Below are 25,685 nucleotides of genomic sequence, written 5' to 3'. Positions count from 1 at the left end.
GCGAACCTTACAATTAAATTATTAATTCCTTCGTATATTATTGGTTTAAGTTGTCGAAAATTAATATTTCAATTGTAAGGTTCGCATTAGCATACGTTTATAAGAGTGGAGAAAAGTATATGCATTTTTTAATAGTTTTCTGAATATGGCTCTTTGAAGAAGAAAAAGCATAGATTTTCTTACAAAATGACTGATAACTAAAAAACTAATCCAAATTTTTGAAAAAGAAAAAAAATACTTCTTCATTATGTCAAAACACAATTATGTGACGAGTTTCGTGCCTGGGCGAGGCTTCTGGGGTGATATATTGTGATTACAGACACACACACAGCCGCGTTTATTATTATGTATAGATATAGATAGAAGATATGTGTCTTGAATTATAAGTAGGCTAGATGCAAAACTTTTTTCGAGTTTTTTCCGTAATATTATTGCTAGTTCTCACGCGACACAAATAATAAATGCAATGTTTGATTTTAAAACCACGTGAATACAACATGCTAATTGATGATCAGGTAAATACAGTCCTGTATTTATTTAAAAAAAAAAAAAAAAAANAAAAAAAAAAAAAAAAAAAAAAAAAAAAAAAAAAAAAAAAAAAAAAAAAAACGTTAGTGCTTTTGTGACATCACAACAATTTTCTTTCTACGCTTATGTTACGAACGCTAAAACAGAATTTCAAAAAACTGATAAAACAAAATTTACTTATGAAAAAAAAAAAAAATATTTGCAATAAGTCGCGCAAGAATGTCATATATATATATATATATATATATATAATTGTTTTATATATTTAATAATATATATATATTTAATTGTTTTTCGCTAACGTTAATTTCCCTATTGCACGGCAGAATACGAGCTGAGATATGTTTGTGTGGTTTTAAAAAGCGTGAAGACCAATCACGATGTGTATTTTAAAATCACATACATGCAAATCACAATGTGAGACTTAAAATTTCGTGAGAATAAGAATCCCGATATTTTTTCTTTAAATCGCGTAAATACGAATTGTGATGTTTAATTATTAAACCACGTGAATATGAATCGCGAAGTGAGATTTTTAAATTACTTTAATGCAAATAGTGTTGATACGAATCGCTATGTGTTATTTGTATATGAAATGTTGATAAGGTTTCAGAGATCAAGTTGTTGTAGTTAATTTACGTCACACTAGAGCTGCCCAATGGGCTATTAGCGACGGTCTAGGAAACACCCCTGAAGATGATCCGAAGACAAGCCAGCACTATTTTGATCCTCTGCGGAGGGGATGCACTGCACGCGAAGTCGAGCACTTTACGGTAGAACAGTTTAACGAGGATCCATATCGCACACCCTCGGTCCCTACGGAGACTGATCCAAGTGGTCTCCCACCCGCACACTGACCGCAGCCAGTGATGCTTGACTTCGGTGATCTTCTGGGAACCGTGTCTTAACGATCAGTCCACTGCGGGACTTCAGAGATCAAGATCAAATTGCGATCTTTTAACATTACACAATATGAATTATATTTTAAATCTAATCCATTAATAGTGTTTGTATCTAAAGCGCAAAAGTGTAAAACCTTTCCCACACGAAAGTAATAATATTGATCTAATTATCTCAAAAAATATGATGTGGCTTTAGTAGCTTGGGAAATTGATCAGTCCTACGCTACTGAGACCTATTAATATTTAAATATTTTGTCCAGAAAGATATAAAAACCCTCTTTCCAAGGTCAAATGTGCTATTCTCTACCTATCCACCAGCATGTAAGGTTGTCATTCTGGGGCTCTGCCCCTTACTTTAAAAAAATTACATTATGATTCCTGCATTTTCCTGTATCTTTTTCAAGAAGCACCGGTCACACTACGAACCTACTATGTTTATGCTTTCGAAGCGTAACAGATATATTCAAAGATAGTCCCAAAAAGCAGCCAAGCTAAGTCGCCGCCGCAAATGAATCTTCTATTTTAAGATAACCCACAGATAAATTCAAGAGAGAAATACTTAATTTTACTCCGTTGCTAAGTAACCAAGTTCAGACTATTAAAAAAATTTAAATAATGTTCTGTGATTGCTCGGAGAGTATTATTTATTAATGGTTAGTAGAAAATGTCTCAAAATTTCTAGGCATTAGACAATTTTTTAGCTGATTTCTGACCAAAAAGCTAAGATTTTTTTTTCTAAATCTTCCTTAAATTATTCATTTATGTAGTAACACCAAGGAAACTCCTGGATCCGTACCCCCAGAGGTATGATTTGTTATGTAAATATGGAGGACTTTGTGACTCGACAGATTTAACGTGCATCAGTCATCATTTACTACAAGGGGAGTCTTCGGCCGACGGGGATCGAACTTACGCCCTCTTCAGGAACACATGCCACAGCCTGTTCTAAAAGACGAACCCGTTCATACAACCACAGATAGTAATTTTGATCTGAACCAAAGAACGATCAATCTCCAATTCAGTTCAGGTAAAGCTGATTGACGTTAAATAATTTATGATACATGGCAATAAAACGGTTATAAATCGTAAATGGCAATATACGATAATATGGCAATATACGGTTGAAACTTACTCTGAAATCCACAATATTTGTTTCATTTTCCATTAAATATTAATTATATTGCTATCTCCTTAAAATAATTGGCACTAACATTCACTGAAGTTTAAAATTACTTAGACGTTTTAAAGTAATTTATGACATAAGTATTAAAGAAGTTATGTTACTGACGTCCAGTAAATTTTTTTTCCAATGTACTATATTTGTTAGAGTTGCGATGGCGCAGAAGTTCCCAAAAAGTGTTCCGAGGAACCCTAGAGTTCCGTAGAAGGATGGCAGGAGTTCCAAGAGTTAGGATATTTTTAACCAGTAATAATAATATTTATATTATATTTAATCAATAATTTAATACTTCGCTTTTTTCACATTAACTTCTTTATACAATATAAAATGCAAATGAAAAAAGTGGAAAAATTTAATATAATTTTTTTTTCAATAACAATATAGTATTGCATAAAATATGAAAGAATATGCATTTATAAAATGTCATAAGTAATTTCAAATCAAAATATGAGTAACTAAATTCAAGAATAAAGAATTAAGTTTTTTTTATAACTATTCTCATAGTTTATAACAATTGGGTATACTATAGCCTACGTCACAGGTCGTGTTATTCCTACTGAATTTAACTAGGAAACAGCATTTTCTGCGAACCTGATTTATAGCAACAAGTAAACATTAAATGAAGNTAGGGAAATTTTGTTTCTTATTTGCTGCTAAAAAATGGCGTCTGATTCAGTCAATGACTTTGATGGAACTAAATGAAAACGTGATAAATTAATGTCCGATATTTACAGGCTCCCGCTAGACGGCGTACTGGAGCGTTGCGATCGCGAATAATTAACAGTTTGTTTGTTTTTTCGGTTAGTACATTCACAGCGGCTAATAAACTTTTCTTTTAAATAATGCTGGGGGTTCCACCAGAAGAAGGTCGATCATTTAGAGTTCCATAGCCGAAAAAAATTGGGAACCGCTTGTCTAGACACTAAACTGTGATAGTGAATTACTGCGTTCTATCTATCCCCACCGTTTGCCTAAAGACCACCCAGCTGCAGATCGATAGGTATGCGTATTTCGGAAGTAAAGGTGGCTAATGCGCAATGCTGGCCTCTTCGACATGAAATCTGGAGCTTCAACATCCACAACTCCATGACACATAACGGGCGGTTGCGATAATGCTTTACCCTTTACCAATCTTTGCCATAATAAGCGATAATTAACCAGCGCTGTTTACTAAATATTGCTATTTTACGTTCTTTTGAGTCGCACAGTTTGAGACATCTTTCAATGTTAAGGCAGATATTTCTTTCAATGTTATCTATAATTAGTTTACGAAATCTGACTGTACATATTTTTACTACCTCTTTGAATAGTGCTATAGTTCTATCCTACTATTTAACTGTGCCTTTCGAAGCTTTTTCGCAAAGGAAAAAAAAAATTCTTAGATTAAAATTATAAAAATCATAAATGGACAGTTCGAAATTTTCGTACATTTTTATGAGCCTATATAATGCAGTTCTGTTAAAGTATTAAAAAATTAGAACACAAGCACCCCCACTTTTTCAGAAGAATCGCTGGCAAATGAAAGGCTAAACAGGGCCTAAAAGTCATGAATAACTACTGCAAATTTGCAGCAATTATGAAAGTAACATATTATTTGCAAAGAAGCAACATTTTATGTGACAACTTAAACGAAAGTTAAGCCTTAAACGAAACTTAAATTTAAAAGTAAAACAGAGTTAGTTCTTAACAAATTTCAGTTCACTATAATCCGTGACCTCAAAGACAGTTCCATACATAATTCGAGAATACGACGAGAATTGCTATTAACACGTTGAATACCACACTAATTTTACATGGCTTGCCCGTCTGGTCAAAATGATTTTCACGGTATGCATTGCATTAATTTCTTCAAACCATTTTAGTAACGATAATAACATAAAAAAACTAAAAGCATTAAAATTTTACTCGAATTATGTGTTTCTAATGATCTTGGTTTCGCTGGTCACCGGTAACCCGGTGGAGCTACGAACAAACTCAGTGCCGGTCACCGGTGACCCCCATGGCATTCAACGTGTTAAATTTAACAGAAATGGGATTATGACAGTGATAAGAAACATTCGAGACGAAATGAATGACAACTTAGATTGCAGATATAAAAAATAACTAACATTTTGAAATTTTCATGGCCACAAATAAATTTTAACGTTTTTAATAATAAAATTAAATTATAATTACAAGCAATTTAGCTTAAATAAAAATTAGCATGGCATAATTTCCGCAAAGTTTGCGATTAACAATCTTCAAATAGAAAGGAGTATAAGAGATTAATAAAAATTTGCACAAATGCATATAATTTCTAACAAGAATAAAATTATAGTTTCTCAAATCTTAATTCAAAGAAATTAGAACATTTATTAATACAGATAACAGAATAAAGTTAATAAGGCTAGAATAACGTAAGTTTCGTCAAAAAGCCTGATTTTTTTAAATAACTGATCATACTTCTTTTAAAAACATAGTGTATAAATATTAAAAACCTATATAAATAATAAATTGTAAAGCAACGTAATTCGGCCTTTAGTTTTAAATAAGACTCGAGAATCTAAGTATACTGCCATAATCAATTAAAGTTCAGTAAAAAGTTAAACACGAATTATAGAAAAAATAGATTTTTATTAAAGCAACTCAGAATTGATAGCTTTATGTTAGTGAAATTTTTACATAGTTGCGAAGATCGTTAAATTTAGAATATTGAGTCAAGCAGAGACACAAAGAATTTACACTACAAGAGGGCGTCGAAATTGTTCACTATTCTAAGCTACAACCTTCCCATTTGAATTGAAGAATTGTTTACAATACTGTTTGTTTACTTTGTTCGAATCATTTAAAATATAAAACAATCGCTTAGAAAACTATTAACTTGTAGTTCATTCATAGCTTGTCTTAAATAACAGAGAGCACAACAAAAAAATTTTGTAATTAAATTACTATATTTCAAAAACCAGGAAGTTTAAGCATCCCCTTATTATTTTATAGCCGTTCAAAAATTAATCAATAAATCGTAGTAAAAGCGATTTTTTAGTATCAATTAACTAGAACACAAACATAAAATTCGAAAACATACATCATGGCAAAAATTATTTGAACTATAACATTAAATTATTGCAAAACATACTTGGCGGAAATATTCAAAGAAAGTAAACGTCATATTTCATAAAATTTTATCAAAAGAACAATAAGGTCAGTTAAACCTTTAGTTGTAGTAACGATCAACAGAGGGCAGAATAATACAATAAACTTGATAGCTTCGAAGCATTTTTTATGTTTATTATTTCTCTTAAACTTTATCGTTCGAGGCACAATAAATGAAAAATAATTCGTGGAAAAAATTGATATTGAAGTCAATGTCAAATATATTAACAAATGCTTCAATAAAAATTTTTTTAAAGTTCAATAAAAAATTTATCTTGCATTTTAACAGAAAAAAAAAAGAATTATAAATCGCTTGCTATAATTTAATTAGTTAAAACGATAACATCAAATGCATTCGATTCTATATTATAGAACAATACACATGGGATTCAATTTTTAAAAGGAGAAAAATAAGTTTTGATCGAAAAACATTTTGTATTTAATACCAAAATATTTTATTGAAAATGTCAGGTGATTTTTTTTGAAGAAAAAACTAAATATAAAACGATTTTATACAGTTTCTATCCACAAAAAAAAGTTTTGAAAAATTGATAAAAGTTTTAATTTCTTTTAATTTTCGTACCGTTACAATAAATTAACAAAAAAAATATATGGAAAATGAGAAACGCATGCGGCAAAGGATTTCGGCGGAAGAATACAGCAAATCGCCAAAGTAAATCGGCCAGAGTCAGGAGCGTCTTGTGCGAATCTACTTCCTGCCATTGTTCGCGTTGCTTTCGAAGGGGTAGGTTCGGGAAAGTGAGTAATATTTTGAAACGTAATCATTCAATGATTATAATATCTGCAAGATAATTTACCTAATTATTACGAAATAAAATAAACTACAAATACGAAAATAAACATATGGAAAGTGGGAGGGAAATGAGGTTGATTAGAAATTTTCGAAACCACCGGAGGTTCTATTAAAATGCCTTCCACCTTTAACGTGAAGTCCAACTCAACATAAAAAAAAAATATCTTTTTTCCAAACCGTAAGCGTCTAACTAGTTAATTCTTTTCTTTTGCTATATTTTTGCACAGTATTTATCTGCATTACATAATATTATTTAAATTAAACTATTTAAATCGTTAACACCTGTATATTCATGAAATTGATACCTAACTAATTATGGCGCATTAAATTAATTTAAAATCACTGGATGAAATATTAATGAAAATAAACTAAGCATGATTTTTAAATTTGATATAAAATTGCCAAAATGCAGCTTTAATTCTAATTAACTGCCAACATACGAAACTTGAATTGAATTTCAATTATTATCGTAAAAAAAAAGCTAAAATATCATTTATGCCGATTTAGTTGTGATAATTTATGCTATCGCTAATTAATTAATGTTTTATCATGACGAAATTTTTACCTTTCTAGATTTAGATTATTTAATTAAGCTAAACACACATTTGAAAAATATAAGCTAAGTTAAAATAATAAGTTTGTAATCTAAACATTCTTACCAAATTGGCTTAAAATGCAATTTATTTTCATTGTCATTTATATTTCTTTGTTTGCAACCTTTTGAAAGTCCCGATAGCGACCAAGTACCCACGCTACGAGATTCTCAAGTGTGCCTGTAGCTTGTTCAATACGGGGTTCTTTAATTTGCAAGGAAGGGCGCGACGTAGAATAATCCATCATATTAGTTAAGTCTTGTATAATTTAATAATCATTAACTAATGTCTTTCAAGTAATCAAATTGAATATAAAAGTAGAATTATTGTTTCATATAATCCTTGTTTCAATATGTTGCGGAGATGGTAATTGAACAAGCTATTCAAGAAATCGCTGATATCACTATCGCGTACTTTGGAATGAAGTTAAAATGCAGCGGGACTAAAAGGATTACTATTTTCTTAATGTGCTTTCAATATATATTTGATTCTCAGTTAAAAATACTTTTCTTTTAAAGAAATCTGCATTATTCATTGAAAGTCCGTTTTCGAATTCTACGGAGTTAATGATATAGCAAACCGACTTAAAAATAGGTTATAGTGTATGTTTTACCATTGGGATAAAATGGTTTACGGAATACATAAAATGTGAAGCAAAGCTTTTTTTTTTATAATATTGCTATCCTTCTTTTATTAAAATGCTTATTTCTTTAGTAATGCTCCGTAACTGAATGTCACGATTGTGTATAATACATGGATCAACTTTATTGCAAGTGGTTTGCGTTAGTTGACGATTTTCTTTGTTTACATAACTATTTGGACTAAACAATTTAAAATAAAATCAATAGACGGGATATAATATCAATAATACATTTATAACAAGAGAATGTACTGTATGATAACACTAATCTTATTGTTATTCTTAGAATTGCATATGTTACTTTCGTATAGTATTAGTTTCGTTTAAAAGTAGTATCAATTGATTTTGGCAAAATAAATTTTAAAAAAATTGTCCAAATATTGAGATAATTATGGATGGCTAAAGATAGTAAAGATAAACTGAGATATACAAAACAAATATAATTTTTCAAAATAAAAATGTTAGTGAGACTTGTGTCTTTTTGAACATATATTACAAAAAAAAAAAAAAAAAAAATTACATCCAGCAAAGCATTTTTAAATTAATTTTCTTTGCATTTTCGCTGGTCATTTGCACGCTAACGCGATAATTAAACTGTAAAAAACATTTAAAAAAATAATAACGCTCTTAGTCAAGTATATCAAATTGCAAGACTGCATAAATATATATTTTTTTATTCATTAATCAAGAAAGTATGTAGTGTAGTTGAAAGTATTGTATGTTAAAAATGCAGTTGCTAAATTTGCTGAATAATATAAGCGACGGGTTGTGAAAGAGGGAGGAGGAATTAACTTTTAGAAAGTTTGAATAAAATAAAAACACTTATTAAACATGCATATAACAAAAAAAAGAGTCACTTTTATCATGATAAATAAAAATACAAGCTTTTTAGAAAGTATAAAAATAGCTACTTAATAATTAGTAATATCTTATCAAATTTCTTCTAGTATAAATTTAGAAATGTTGCATGCGACATGAGGTTGGCGAATTGTTTCACAGCACAAATTTATTACAATTTAAGAAGAAATTTATATAATAAATATTTATATACATAAGAGGATATTCATTTTACGGTGTAAATAAACTGATTTATGCATAAATCCAACCACTCCCTAAATAAGGGAAGAGCCCCCAAATCAAGTTGTAACACAAGTTTCTACCAAACATGCGTTTACTCATAATGACATATGTACTAAATAAGAATACTGGTAATTTGGAGCTGTTCTTTCGTGTCACATAATTACTAATATTTGGGATTGTACAACACAATAAAATATCAATAACAAATGTCAGTATTTTTTAAGACAATCTTTTACTGCCTATAGGTAATAAATGATTAAAAATAATAATTAAAAAAAAAACAGAACAGTTGTTTTATAACGTTACTTTGACGTCAAAGTATTTTTATTTATTTATTTTTGACAAAATTTATACTTTATTCAAAGAATTTAATTAAAAGATTAATTTGCAGACTTAAAATATATAACTCAGTTTTTTTTAAAAAAAAGTCTAGCAGTTCTAATATTATTATTTTTTAATAACTGTCATTTACACGTACTCTAATTTTAAATAACTTTCAAAAATTTAAAAACAGTATGTTACGGACGTAACATAATGTAGAAATATGTTACATAATTACACGTTGTATGTGATACCATGAGTAATTTTAACAAAAATTATTAGAATCGCTTAATTTTTTTAACTGAATTTCGTGCTTTCAAAGTCAGCATGAATTGTTCAATACGTTTTTACAAAATTTAAGAAAAACGTATTTTCCCGCAATTATTTTAAGAAAAATTATGTATTAAATTAAGTTGAACGATAACCAGTAAAAGAATAATGGAAATAATATTTGCGAAATGCAATTGAGTTCTAAAGTAGCTATGTCAGTTTTTTGGTTGCATTTTAAGATTTGTTAATTTTCTAATAGAATTCTTTAACAATTAAAAGAGGGTTAGGGGACAAAAATTTTATAGCTTTATTATTTCTTTTTAAACTTTACTAAGTTAAACACACAATTAAAAAAATGTATATTAGCAATCAGTTAATATTTTTCTTCACTAATGTAATTAAAAATCCTTAGTAACTTTTTTTTTTAATGTGCCCATCAAGAACGGTTGAAAGCAAAGGGAAATAATCAAAATTAAAACTTTTATAAGTTAATTGTGGATTACTAATGGTAACTATTACCTGAATGCTGAGTTTAAAAGCATAAGAGCCAGGAACAGTTTGTACTGCGCCAATCACAAACGTAAATACGTATTTCATGCAATTTTAATCAAACTATAAACTACATTTCAACCCTTAAAAAAACGAGTGCTAAGCCAATTCCTTAGCAGTTGGACACGGAAATAATTAGTAGAATATGGGGCGTAACTACCACTATAAATATTAAATACCAAATCGCTAGTATATAAGACATGTTAACTTGATTCTATCTAGAGGTACCTTTTGATAGTTGAAGGTTGACATAGTCGATTTATACTTCCCCTCATTGGTGACCCGGGCGTGATAAGAACTTGCCAATATTGATGGATGATCCACATTAACGGTTGATTTGCTTAAAAATATACTGTTCAAAGAAGGAAAAAAAAATCCGGTGAAGTAAATATAGATTGCCGGTCAATAAACAAAAATTAAATATGTAACTTTATTCCATCAAGAGGTACCTTTTGATAGATGAAGATTGACATACTCGATTTATAATTCCCCTCGGAATACAGGTAATAGTTTATGAAGTTTTGGTCCAATATGCCATGAATATCAGAAGTTTAGGCTCTCCAAGGTGAAATTTAGTTGTCCATCTCGTATTTACTTAGGGACAGAGCTTCAATAGGGGAGAAAACTTAAAACTTTGTTATCTAGACAAGAGAGGTATTGTATCTGAAGTATTTTTTGCTTAATCAAGTCAAGTCGATAAGATTAAAACAGTTTAGAAATTCATAAGATTTTGTGTAAAAACAGTACAAATAAGTCTAATAACGTAGTATCATTGTCGCGTCAGTTACCAAGACAAGGTATCCCCCCCCCCTTTTTTTTTAAAGCTAAGAAAGAAGTCCAAACAAAATCCACGGAACTAATAATTTAAAATTGATAAAAGTTAGTATGCATAAAAAATCGAGTTTTGTATCATACTTATTTAAACATCAGTTATTGCTTTATAGACAAACGAAGTAGCGTATCGTATGTAATGTTTCAGGCTAGATCGAATAAAACGAAAAATTTCCCCTCACTGTTCGCGTGATAATCTCTCTTTTTTTTCTTCTTTCTATCTTTCTTTTTTTTCCCCTTTTTTTTTGCCTAAAGATAAAATAGATTAAATGTATTGCATAATAGTCAAAACAACGTAAAAAATGTCCAATAAAGTCAAATAAAATAGTTGTCAAGTCAAAAAACCATGATAAAGTCAAATATAACATTTATTTGTGGTTCTAAAATAAAGCACCTTTTAAAGTGAATGTTTATACCGAAACGATCAAATGTGTTATGGGACATTTGAGAGATTTTACATAGCACTTGTCTCATATTGAACGTTAATCCTATTCACCTTAATTTCACCTTTACGATTCTGAGATTTGTTTGGAATATATCGTGTATGCCTTGTGAAGATCAATTAGCGTTAGAGCCAAGGGACACTAGTAATTGTGAGCCGAACTCAAAAATCCTGAAATTTTCTGGAATAAAATCATTAATGACGCATTTCAAAAAATTAATGTCTGTATAAGTTTAAATCATTGACATTTTCACAACATGAAATTCTAAATAAATTATATGCAGCATAATTTAAATGAATAATTACGTATAAGTTTACTTTTATCCCTAATCACATTTATAATTTTACCAGAAAAAATATTTACAAATGAAAGAGATGCCAAGTATAAATTCTAGTTCTAATGTTTTTAAATAAAGTAAACAAGAATTTTTATACATTAATGTGATCGATGATTTCTTGAAACTTCTGGATCTTGGATATTAGAAAATTTCCGGATCGCGGTTAGCGAAAAATCCAGGATTTTTTTCCGGAGCACAATCATCTCTGCTGTAACGATTTGCAACCTCTTTCTTTTAGTACGCTTTTGCACGCTGTTTTAAAACTTAATTAATAAAAATTATATATCTCGGTGTATACGCCGACTCCCTATTTTTAATTACGAGATAGCAAATTTCCAGTAAGTCGACCGCTATCTGCGATGTCGAATATTATTCATGTGTCAAATGTTAGTTGACTCGTTTCAATATGCTGATTCAAATGTGGTTAAAAAATATTTTAAAAAGTGTGGAATTTATAATTTTTTGGATGGTGATGAAGCATATTTGTTTTCTAAGCAGATGAGGATGAAGTAGAAATTCATTGCAGTAAAATACGTTTGGTAACACTGCTAAAATCATTGAACATGATGTTCTGGGATATTTTAAATTAATAGCTTAATACTATGTTTTAAAAGTTTGAATTGTCTTATATTTTTTGAAATACTCTTAAATAAATTCTCGTAACTTTTCTTATTTCTTTTTTCTGAGTGCAATTTAAAATATTGTTTCTAGAAGAAAATATAACGAAAATTTAAAATTAACTGCATATATTGAAAATAGTTCAAGCTTAACGAATGTCCGACTTGATTATTGGTGTATAAGTCGATCCCCTGTTTTTTCTTAAAATTTTGGGGGTTTTAAAAGTCGACTTATAATTAAAATATACGGTACTGAAGCGTTTTTTTAAAAAGATTTTCATAACGCGCGTATTGTCAGTGAAGCGTTTGTTTAAAAAACACACGAAACCTTTAACCGCTAAAATATAATTTACATCAAAAGTGCAGGACACATAAAAAAATTTTAAGAAAAAAAGAAAACTATCGATGCATTAACAATTATTCATAGACCTAAAAATGTATGAAAATCACAACGTGTTTGATTACCAATTGGGTCTTAGTTCACGCAAGCGAAGCAGGTCGTGTAGAAAACATTCAACCAAAATTTCATATCTGCTGATTTTAACAAAATTAAAGTCTGCAACCAAAATGAAATATAGATAGATGAATAAAGGGACTTGGAGTCATGTATCCAAGATCTATTTATTGTCATGGCATATAAATTTAATGGCATATAAATTGTCATGGCAGTCAGTTAGAAAAATGTGTTTTACAGCCAAATAATGGCGTGCTTCCATAGAAGAAGGCGAAGTGGGCCACAGTACTAGCAATTATTTAAAGGGGGCACTTAATTGACGAGTAACGACAATAACAAACTTTCAATTTATCGAAACTTTTATTCAGAAATCAAATATTTGAACAAGTAAATATTTAGCTCAGGCAAAATTTCTTGATGAAGATTTAGATCACTGCAATTTAAATATTATTTGCATTTAAGAAAAAAAATAAAGATGTTATTGGAATTATTTTTTATTTTTTTATAAATCGACATTTAAAATATGGATTAAGAGAATTCTTTCCAAAATTTGTATTTATTAATTTTAATGTTATTTCCCCCCAATAATTATTGAACTCAAGAACAGCTATAGTTTGTCTAAAGTAAGTACTCCCCCAGCCATTCGTCTGACATGACTATGGTAACGAGGTATAATTATTCAAGTAGGGGTGTGGGGTAATTGTTTAGGCCAGGTTTCGGCTCGAGTCGGAGATCGAAAGGGAATCTTTTTCTTTGAACTATTGTGTTAGCCCTAGAGTAAAGAGAATTGCGCTTTTCTCCTGAAACGCGCTATTCTTGTTTCCAAAGGAGCAGACGGCCTCAGGCTTAGTGGCGGGGGAGTTCTTACCGTAGACAAACTATAACTTAAAATTCAATTGATGAGTTCATCCAGGGCATCCAAACACATCATGCGACTGATTCAATTTTAAAGTTTTACAGAGTATGACTATAGCTAATGATTAAAATACTGTGTTTCGTTTCAGTTTTAGAAATACGAACTATAATTCTGAAATATGTATAATAAAAAGATTTCTGACTGTGTTACACTCTATTAATTTTTAATTTATGCTTAATTTAAATTAGAAAAAAAAGGTTTTTTTTATAATTGGTTGAAACTTTTAAATCCTATTAAATCATAATGGTATTGAGAAATGCATTTTAGTAAATATTTGAAAATTAACACAAAGCAAAATTTAAAAAAAAAAATTTCCAATCTGTTTAGAATCCTGCTTTGTTCAAATAAAAATACTTGAAAATACATATCCAGTTACTCAACTTACTTTACAAACCCCATTACCAGAATTATAATTGTTTTTTTTTATATATAGGGATAAATTGTGCAAAATGATCTTTTTTGATGCAGACAATGAAAGATAGATAGGCCAAGACATTCTTTTAAAAAAACCAGCAGCTAAAACTATGCAGCATTGGAACGAAGCAGCACTGTGGAAAATTGCATAAAAAATAAATATTTTAAGTGGTTCTTTTTATCATTTTTTTTTTAGTTTTTTTATTTGATTTATTTTATTTGATTTCCAGGGAAATTCAATACTGCAGAAATTTTTCTGTGTGTTCTTATTAAACCTCAATATTTTTAGTTAAAAAATTTTATGCCATTCTAATGATAATAACTTTAATAGTGGGCTTAATTTGGCACTGCTGGAGTCGCTGGCTGATATACATTAAAAATTTTGCTACTGGGTATACAAGAATGACTTATTTTCAGAATTGTTACCAAATATAGTTTCTGAGAGGTAAGAAAAAATGAGAAAGATTATATGATAGAAAATAAACAAGTCAAATTAAATAAGATTTATGATCATAACTAAGAAAAATTAGCTGGACAATTTTTTTAGTTATTTCCTTCAATGCATTGAAAAATTAAAATCAAGTTATTGCGCTGATAGTTAATTCTTTTAACAGTAAAAAAAAAAAAAGAAAAGCTTGTAGCATTGTAAAAACTACACATGCCCAATAAATGCATTTATAACTTAATTATAAATCTGTAATGTCCACATCCATATAGTAATTAACATATTTGGCAATATCACACATAAAAAAAAACTAGATTAAAAAAAATGGCAGGAACATTTGCATAGCAACTTAATAGATGTCTGTTGGAAATACTGAAAAACTCAATGCAGCAATAATTGGAGTTGCTTTTTTGTCCTAAATATAAGTGTAGGTTCTAGTTATGAAAGTTAAAAAGGATGCCTGGTAATTTTTATTGCGCTAAAAACATTCACAAAAAAAAAGTGTAATGCACAAATTTAAGATCATTAAGACACTACCTATAAAATGTTTTATCCATATGAAAAAATTAACGTGAAGAAAATCAGGGCCATCAAGTGTATCGTAAACACTACCACATGGGGATGTTGAATTGCAAGCTTTTTCAGTTTTACAGGACAATCACATCCATGTGATTTTGTGGCTGGAATTCAAGAACAATTTGAAGCTGCCTTTTTTTAATATTTTGGTGCAATAGTTTTTTTTTTCTTTTTTAATCATTCAAATGTTTAGAAGACTGGTATTGTAAAAGGTAGGTAAAGTATTTTTTAATGTAATTTACAGCAAAGATTTGCAACCAACTTTCTTATATCTGGTTTGTTAAACTTTACTGTGCATTTTGCACATTTGTAAGTACACTTAAGTCTGTACATTACAACTTTATTTTATAGTGCTAAAATTACTTTAAAAATATGTTAAAAATATCTTTAATAATTTTTCATTTTTTCAATAATGTAGGCAAAAAAAATAGAAATAAAAGCTTGCAAGCTACTTCACTTTGAGTAGTAAGACATAGGTAAAATCTTAAGAAAAAGAAAATTTATCAATCTCATTGTAACTTTCGATGCTAAAGAATCACTGTTATATGTTATTAATGCTGCCAATATGTAAAAGAAGTCCTAATATAAAATGCTTTAAAAAAATACCAAACAATGAATTATTCAAAATCAGTAAGCAAAAACTAGTAGAATTAGAAATCAGAAAATTCAAATGCAATGGATAGTACTCCCTATCGGAAAACATGAAAAATTCAAAGTAAAACAAGCGCTAGACTGGACACCCAAAATAAACAAAAGAGGGGTAGACCTAAAATGACATGGCACACACTATTATGAATGAATTAAAGACAATATAATAACATGGAGAGCAATATAGTGCTTTGCCACCAAGAGAATAAGATGGGGAGTCAGGACAAAGGCCCTGTGCTTCCTACGGAGTGAAGTGTAAGAAAAGAGAGAATATGTAACTAGTGCAAAAAAGAAATCCTATATGTATCGGAAACTAATACACAGTTAAATTTTTAAACAAATCTAGTGAAAATTCAAAAAGTTGGTGGGCCAAAAGTAAACAGATTGGCTGACAAAAGAACCATCATTTAGTTAGATAGTTTTTTTTTAATTTTAAACTTAGTCCAAATCTACAGAATAAAGTAAAAATAAGTTTGTTACAACATGATTTCAATAAACTTACTAGTCTCTTAAATACAAAGTTTTTCGAAATCACACTTAAATTCTCACAAAAAGGTATCTTTAGTTTTTACCCAGCTAAAAAAGAAGTATTTACTTCTAATAAATATGTGTTTTACTTAAAAAGCAAGATTACATCAAAGTTTAACTGATAAAAGTGGAAGAATCACCAATCCTTGTCAGTCAAAGACTGCTAAAGCTAGGTTTAACCTATCCTAGATAAAGCCTGAAGTTAAATTGATAAAGCAATACATAGCTTTGTTAGAACATAAATATTCTAGTAATTAAAGTATTTACAGGTTCCTGATATGTAGTATATTACCAGATACCTTACTTAGATGGGCACATCGACCAGAGGTCTATTGTACCCAAAACCTAAATCATGATTAACAAGAAAGCCATATGGCTGAAAAGAAATTCAGCAAGCACCTAACACGAACATCTTACAGTTCCCAGGTCTTAATGCAGTGTTGCCCTAAATGCTCAAATCTTTCAGCAGAATAGACCTCACAATCACAAAGTATATGTCGTGAAGTCTCATCTTCAAGATAACAACTTCTACAAAGAGGATTAGATTCAATACCCATAATGTATAGGTGTCTCCTGAGGATGCAGTGTCCAGTGAGAGACCATTGATCTTCCTCAAACTGTTCCTGCTTAGCTTAAGAAGCTCCTTTTGACGTACACTGCGACAGTCGCGATTCAGCTTGTCTCTGACCATTGTTGTGCCAGTGCTCATGGGCAATTTTGCCGTAGAGCTTGAATATAGATTTCCTGAATGATGTGGGGGAAATTTACGAGGCTGGTTCAGGACCCCAGAAAATCAAACTAGAGCCAGCCAGTGCTGCTTCACCAGCTAGCTCATTTCCAAGAATACCCATATGTCCAGGTACCCAATTTAGTATACCTTGTTACCAGTAGAGAGGTCACAAAGGACCGAGAAGCACTACCACACTAGTAAAGAGGTGAATTTACACCTTGATAGTGATAGGAGAGCAGCCTGACTGTCAGAATAGATGTGGATAGGCATATTTTGATATCCTCTGTCTAAGCATATCTTGGGGCACAAGATAATAGCATAGACCTCAGAATGAAAAACAGAGGCATAAACACACATTAAACAGCCAGTAAGTGTTATAATGCTCACCGGCATAGAGTATGGAACCCCTGTTTTAATTTAAGATCTATTCTTAAAAGAGATGGGTTTTTTTAAGGTTAAGGGTCACTGATCAGATAATATCGTGTATTGTCCAGAATGGGTTCAGTCTTTAACCGAATAAAAAAAAATTACCGAATTCTAGCTAATTAAAAGAGAAAGCGTTTATAGATTACTCTGGTTTTAACTATCATTATTTTCTTTATCTCATGTCATTTCATTGGAATGTGGTGTATTGTACTATTAGGTGTCCACCTGATTGGTCTCAGGTGGTAATAATAGAACCTCTCTTAGCATAACATCAACTAAAAGACAAAGGGTTGGCCTATGGACAATATGGAGATAAATTAACCAAGCACTATCAGATCTTTACTCCAAAAGTTTCAGTACTCAAGCCCCTTTATATGGAAAATCAAGTAAGTACATATCATCCTAGTGGAACAATAACTAAAACACAATTAGAGGAATTTCAATATTAAAATTAGAAGTTTCTAATTAATTACATAAATTGTTAAAACTAGAAATATTAAAAATAGAATCTAACTAGAAAAAACCATGGAGTTAACACAAAAACTATTGACCCACTTCTTTTAATTTAATTTATAAAAATCTCCACTAACTTATTGTTTCAAGCAACCTTAGAAATTTCTTCTACTAACATTTTTACTGCAAAAGTGAAGAAAAAGTTAAAACAAAGTTAGTGGCAGAATTAGTACTAAATCTCTAGGGGGAAAAAATTCTTTGAATTACTGAAGCAATAGATTATAATAACAGACATACACTGCAAAACACATTTTTTCAGTTTAGTAGTAGGATATTGGCAGAGACTTTGATTAAAATAACTTAAAAATTATGAAAAAAATAATTAGGATTTGCTGTATGTATTGAAGATCAAATGTACTGATATAGAATTAAATGGTTTTATGAGCTCAAGGTCACAAAATCAAATCGTCCATAAAGAATAATTTGAAAGTACAAAAATCATTGGAATAAATAGAATAAACATTCTTCATTATTACAGATTTGTAGTTATTTTTAAGTATCAATTATATTAAAAATATCGTTCAACCAAGCAGTCTTTCAATAATATTTCTTTTATTTGGCATTGCAAGATTTAAATTATTGACTTGACCGGTAAAATCGCAGCAACAGGAATGATCCCTTAATATATAGTTCCCTAAAGATTTAAAAACTAATTTTAAACTTCAGAAACTTTTAAGGTTTCTAAAATTTTACCCAAGGCACCAAAGCCTAGTATAACTTTTATACATTTAATTAAGTTATTTTGACTCTAAGTTGCCAGTGTACCACCTAACCCGAGAGAAAACCTATTTTTTATTTTTTTTTATGATAGAAAAAAATTCTTTAGCTAACAATGCAAGAATGAAAAAATATCCCATATATACAATCAGGGTTCCCACTCAATTTCAGAAAGAAAAAAAAAATCTGACTTTCCCAGATACACCAGATAAATTTCAATAAAAATCAAGACCATATTTTCACCAGAAAACTTTGATTTTTACACTTGTAATGTGAAATAGTTTTTGTGTGTAAAAAAATACCATTGAATTTCAGTTGGACTAGATCATGAAATTTTTACAACAAATAATTGTAATTGATGTTAGAATTATTTAACTAGAATCTCAATGACTGATTACTGTTACGGACAATTTTAAGGCTGGTTATTTTCCAGGTATAATATAGGAACATTCCAGGTTTTTGTAAAAAAAAATTGCAGCTTTCCCTGATTTTTAGACTTGAAATAAAATTCCCTGACAATTCCAGGTTTTCCCTGTTCTCCCTGACCTGTGGGAACCCTGTACAATCTACTAAATGCATTGTTTATAAAACTGAATTTATAAATAGATTTTACAGACCGGACCTCTTGCAGATCTACATGATCCAAGTATCTTAAGTTATACTAACAATATATAGATCAGAGGTTGAGTGTCTTTAGGGGTGTAACAAGATATTTTTGGGTGGTGGGAAAAATTCTTAATTTTCCAAATGAAATTCCAACTTTACCGAATAACAAAAGAAACGTGCACTGATGGTAAACCAGTTTAGGATAAAGAGACCTTCGTCACCTGCACCAAGTGCCAAACTCATCAGGCTTCTTCTGAGAACCTCTCGGATTGCATGGGACTCTCTAAGGAGGATCTCTTTAGCAATCCTCTCCTAGTCTTCGACTTCCTTTCAGTCAACGAACTCGTGGGTCTTGTCTGATTTCGTCAGACAGTGAGCATAAGCAACAACAGGATAAAGAGACAAAATACCATATTGAAGATTAACAGCAATTATTTAGCCACAATCTCGGAAAGCTCTTTATTAAATAAACAATTTGTTATCAAAATTAATCAACATTGCAGAGATGCTAAAACATTTTTCAATATGGGTGCATAAAAACCAAAAAATATAGCATAAATACCAAAAAATATATTGTGGATCAACATCAATTATTTAACTACAATCATAGAAATGAAGAATGTATTTTGATTCTATTTGAAAGAAATATTAATGACTAATACACGTTTAACTAATTTTTCATTACTGGAGATCAGATAATGGAAATTAGAATAAATAGACATAAAAAAATAAATGTATCAGATTTTTTTACAAGGTTATGAAGAAAAAAAATCTCAATAAATACATGAAGAAAAAAAAACATTATTATTCAGGAAACAAAATTTGTTGCAGATACAGTATTAGATTAGTAACAGAGTGTAGCAGATAAAAAAAAATAGACAATATTTTAGACAATTCAGAAGGCAAATTGATAACAGGTTTTGGCTTGTGGACTGCAGATTATGCATTCTTAAAAATTGTGTCGAAGAGGTCATAAGATCGATCCCCGCAGGCCATACCCTCCCCGTGTAGTAAATGGTGACTGGAGTATGTTAAATCTGTCAGATAACAAAGACCTCCATGTTCCCATAACAAATCAATATGGGTTACTGATTGAGATAAATCGTTCTCTGGTTCAGGTAAAAATTACGATCTGTGGATGAATAAATTAACAAACTTGCCCAATAAACGGCTGCAGCGTGTATGTGGCTAAGTCTTATTCTTGGCCACAGATGTCTTCCCCCCTCGAAGAATAAGTAACTCACCCTCTATCTTAAATTCGCTTAGTTTCACCAAGAAGGTTTGCTAGTATTGGTAAGTAGCATTAAAATTGCAAATGAAGGCAAATCACTCACAAATCACCTAACTTATGCAAAATGACTAAGGGGCCGTCTGCAAATGATGTCAGGATTTGAAGGGGTTTAACATTTTAGGACAGTTTGAAACAATGTATGGGAAAGGGTAACAAGTGAGACAACACATATTTTGGTTAGAAAAAATACATTAAAAGCCAGCAAATTAAATATTTTTATATTACTAATTTTCCTAATTATTTTTTTTAAATCAAAAGAGTACATGTATGATCTTCATTATTATGTTCACTATGATTGTATTAAAACACATAATTAAATTTTAAAAATAAAATTTGAAGCATGAACTATTAATCCCATCAGAACTGCAAGTTTACATTTATATAATTTAGTGTGACACATGACAAGAAAAGTCAGAAATACTTTGTGACACAGAGGAGGCATGGTCAAAAATATCTTATTTATAGAACCGTCGTTGAACAGCCGACCCAAATTTTGAGTTTAAGTTTTGAGTTACTACTTAAGTTAAACTCTATAGCCCTCTAATTTTTAACTCAATCCAGAAGACAAGGCAACTCCTGGATCAAGTATTGGGTGAAATTTGCTTTCGTAGAGGACTTTTATGGAACTAACCTGCATTTGCATTACATGGTGAGGAAAACAGCAAAAACCTCCTACTGTTAGCCTGACGACAAAGGAGCTCTAACCCATGATCCATCTACCACTGGGGATATTTTACGTGATTGTGGTCAATGCGAGCTGGGTGCAGAACTTGTATCGATGAGCCATTGCTGGCATTCAAACCAGCTTCCCCTCATTGGGAGGCAAGCACTCTAAACCCTGAGCCACCCTGGCCCGGTCAAAAATATTTTATATATATCCGTTGTTGAAAAGCCGACCCAATTTCGGGTTTACGACTACTAATGTTCAACTCAGTAGNTGAATCAATTCAGAAGACAAGGAAATTTTTGTTTCAGTACCCCCAGAGGTTTTGATTTGTTATAGGAACATGGAGGACTTTGCGACGACAGATTTAACGTGCATCAGTCACCATTTACTACAAGGGGAGTCTTCGGCCTGTGTGGGATCGAATCCACAAACTCTTGGACATGGGCCCAGTGCCCTACCAACCAGGCTATCTTGGCCTTTAGGTCAAAAATATTGAGAAAAAAAAGGATATAATTTATGGACTAACACTAACCTCACATACCTATTCAAAATGACTTGTACTCGTATCCACAGTTATATCCAGTATACAAACATTGTGTTTGGAGTTCTCATGATAGCAAAACATATATTTATTTTAATTTTTTGCATCTATTTTTTATAGTAATATCAAATAACGTATTAATTAGAAACAGGTAAGGTAAAACTAAGTAAAATTTTTACTTAGGGACCATTCACAAATGTAGAGCGTGCACTCTAACCCTTAAAACACCACGGCTCGGACAAAAATATTGAAAAAAAGGAAGACATCATTTATAGACAGACCAAAACTCCATGATGTCAGACATTAGAAGGAATTGATGAAATTGAAAGGAAAGAGATGGGCATGATAACGAGATGTTTGAAAACACACATTTTGGTTAAAATAACAGCATTCAAAATTAGCAGATTAAATATATTATGTATTGATTTTTTTTAATCAAAATAAGTCATATGATAGTTATTCTAACTAGTGACATTGAAACACATAATTAAGAGTTCAAAAAAAATTTGATGGGTGATCTATAACAAGTATCTTATTACTAGTAGGGAATGTCTTTATGCAATAAAGTGTGACAAATGATATGAAGATCAAACTTATAGACAAGAAAAAAAAGTGACAATTATGAACGGCCATTTTATTGCACAGCGTGTTTTATCATAAAAATTGTGCTTAGCACTTGATTCGTGTAATTGAATTTGACAAAATTTAATGCAGGTTTAATAATTTTATAGGAAGAAAAAAAACATTTATAACTAAGAAAGAATATTTGTATAATATCTCTATTATTTTACCCACCTCTATACCCTGAGTAATTTTTTTATTATTTATTTTCGTTACTTGTTTTAAGAAATTTTACAAAAGAAATATTTAATTTTCTCCATTTTGCACACAGAAGTAATAGTATATTTATCTTTAATAAATAAAACAAAAAAAAGGGCCAATAAACTATAACTTTTTAGCAGTCAATGTTCAATTTGGCTAACAACTTTTCCATAATAATTTGTTCTAGTTTAACAGACATAACATGAAAAAATTTAAACATCAAATTTCTTTCTTACCTTTAACTCCTCTTCAGATTTAGCATGAAATAGTTAAGAACCCTGATATTCTAAAATGCAAATGAAACAAAGCATTAGCAAATATTCATTTTAACAATAAAACAATGGTTTAATAAAAAAATTTAATATTAATCATTTTTTCCTTTATTTTCTTTAATTAAGGCAAGAAATCTTTGTGAACTTAAGAGTATTAATCTGATTACAAATATTTACTAAAAAATCATAGGTATTTCACAAGAGTGAATTTTTTTTTTTTTAATAAAACATAAAAATTTTCTTACTGAAACAAAAACATATGAAGATACATATAGCACTAAGATGAAAAGTTTACTTAGTCAAGCTTAAGAAAATACATTTTACATTAAGATAACTTCTGTGCTAAGACATTATAACATATGGAGAGAAAATTCTTAATAAGAAATACTGTAATTGAGGTCCTAATATAATTTACAGAATGTATAAATCAAAAATTCCACTGTGAGGTAACCTAAACTGAACTGTACTAAAACTATGTTAGCTCTAAATTAGCAACAATCTAAATTATTTCCTTTTGTTTAAAAATTATCTCTAGCTTTTCATTTTACAGATACCAATTGAGTTTAAACAGCTAGAGCATGTGTTTGCTCTATTCTTATAAATAAAAATAACTTTTGACTCAAATCTAAGTGAATTTAAATTGTTAGTTGCTATTGATAGTTTATTTAGATATTGTTCTAATAACCTTGCTATATCAATAATAGATTTTATGTTTTTTTCTTCCTTTTAAATCAGCTAATTACATAAATCTAAACAATTTGCTTAAAATTGAAAGATATTTAATGTTTTTTTTTAATTAAGTTAAATGCAATAGTTTAGAAAAGTTCTTTAAGCTAAATGACATAAAATGTTGCATTCTAATTTCTGTATTCTTAACTTTAACAAAGAAAATACATTTTACATTATAAAGCAAGATGTGTTAGAGGAAATTAATTAATTTATGCTTTAGAAGTTAATTGATTCCTAATGAATAATTTTCACTACAATTAGATTTTAATACTGTCATTGTAGTAATAATTCTGTAAAGAGTGTGGATGAACTAAGTTTTAGAATGGCAAAATTAGTTTTAAATCCATAAATAGGTTAATATGTAAAATTTTGAGTAAGGTTATTTTACTTTTCATTCAATTAATAAATGAGTTGGTAAAGTAAATAAGTAAAAATAACTTTCAACCTCATCCTAAAGTGTTCTGTTTAGAATCATATGTTAGACAAAGCCCTTTACAATTTGACTGGAAAACTAGTGAAAACAATCTTCTAAGAACAAAATATACATTCTTTGTCTTAATAATTAGAAAAATGTTAAAAATATTTTTAATTAATTAGATAAAATAGAAAGCTAACAAAGCGATCACGTTCGATTGACATATTGCGATCACAATTAATATTTAATCAAGCTAATTAATTAAAACTTCAAATAATTTTAACTACTAGCAATTAATAACGTTATGAAGCCACGCATTCTGAAGAGGTTAAATTTTGTGGCACTAAAACGAATTACTAATAACAACGATAGCAGATTGGAATTATGGAATCAAATCAATTTTAACTGCACTTGACAGATTAAACAAAGAACATAATTTACTTTATTTAAAAACATACCATATATTAATTACATTCACATTAAGTTAAGGTTGCACTTGTACGTTGCAAAATGAAGGCTGAAGGCCACACAAGGTTGCCCACACGAGTATCCAATTGTATTCTGGCGCGCATGTAACGAAGCGAATGCGCGTACAACACGTGTTATTTCATAAAAGATATTATTTCCAGATAGTTTTATAACTGCAATAAGCCACAGCAACTCAACCAGCAATGAATTTGTTTCCAAAATAGCAAAGCATAACAAAATACACTTAACACAATAAGATGCTGAACTGCCTACAGAAATTTAGGCTTAGCTTATGGACATTCGATATAAGCAAAGCTTCCTTTGTGACATCATAAACGATTCAAAATATGGAAGCAAATTCGATAAAAGGCCAAAAAGATGCAGAAAACACAAAGATATTCCAAATTGAGATGATAATGGCTACTTAACGAGTAAGTTTTGTAAAATGATAACCAAATATTGCCGATCGCCAACTAGCTAGTCACATTCTTCACCAAGAACGGCTACACAAAGAAGAAAGAACAAGGTCACTTCTTGTACCGTTGCATGTGGTTTTGGACATGGTGTCATTTTCCGTGTTAATAAGTAGTTAAATAGCATAAGATTTTTTGAAAAATTGAAAGGAAAATCTTAATTTAAGAGCATTATTTTTTTCATTAATAATATCAAAAGATTATTTATGAATTATGATTGACATAAATATTTACCCGCATCAACATCCGTGCAGAATAATATATTTGGATTTGGCATCACGATTTAACCACATTGAAAGCTATGTGAGCAGTCATTTTATTCTAAACAAATTTTACTTCTATAAACAATGTAAGTTTTAAAAATATAATTAATAAATTACGGAAGAATCTTTCATTCTACGAGTATTTAAATGAATAATAAAATGTTTTTTTATGATTAGCGTTAAATCTTAATTCACTTGAAAACAAATGTTTACCAACATATATGAATACTTTATGAGTATTACCTGGGTTTCTCTTAAATAATATTGTAAATAGTATTATGTTTATTATTTGAAAATAAAGAGGGCTTGTTACTATGCAACTATAATAATCTACCAAGTTGTGTTACTGGATTGCAAGATCAAAATCATGAAATTTGATACTTACGGAGATTAGAATAAAACGTATTTGAATTATTAACGTACGGATCAAAATTTTACGATTTAAGGGTTAATGACAGCTAATGGTTTTAGCAAGCCATCCGGTACATTATTTTTCGCTAACAATGAAACTTGAAAATTTTCTAAACGTTATTA

The 25,685-nt window shown here is 29.9% G+C and overlaps 1 protein-coding gene and 1 long non-coding RNA gene across 2 annotated transcripts in view; one reads left to right on the top strand and one right to left on the bottom strand.

Moving 5' to 3' along the window:
* The window catches only part of LOC107439903 (uncharacterized), a gene marked incomplete in the record, with an annotated part of 56,694 nt that extends 31,728 nt beyond the window's left edge, over window positions 1–24,966 (bottom strand). Inside the window, 2 exon segments of the mRNA XM_071185399.1 lie at window positions 22,768–22,817; window positions 24,406–24,966.
* On the top strand, window positions 6,291–14,195 carry LOC139426458 (uncharacterized). Its single transcript, XR_011637723.1, has 2 exons — window positions 6,291–6,734; window positions 14,041–14,195. It is a non-coding gene; the product is annotated as an uncharacterized lncRNA (long non-coding RNA).
* Window positions 24,967–25,685: the final 719 nt, after the last annotated feature.

This window comes from Parasteatoda tepidariorum, chromosome 9 (assembly GCF_043381705.1).
Source record: "Parasteatoda tepidariorum isolate YZ-2023 chromosome 9, CAS_Ptep_4.0, whole genome shotgun sequence".
Taxonomy (NCBI): domain Eukaryota; kingdom Metazoa; phylum Arthropoda; class Arachnida; order Araneae; family Theridiidae; genus Parasteatoda; species Parasteatoda tepidariorum.
The sequence above is the reverse complement of the archived record's forward strand: the minus strand, read 5'-3'. Positions and strand labels throughout refer to the sequence as shown.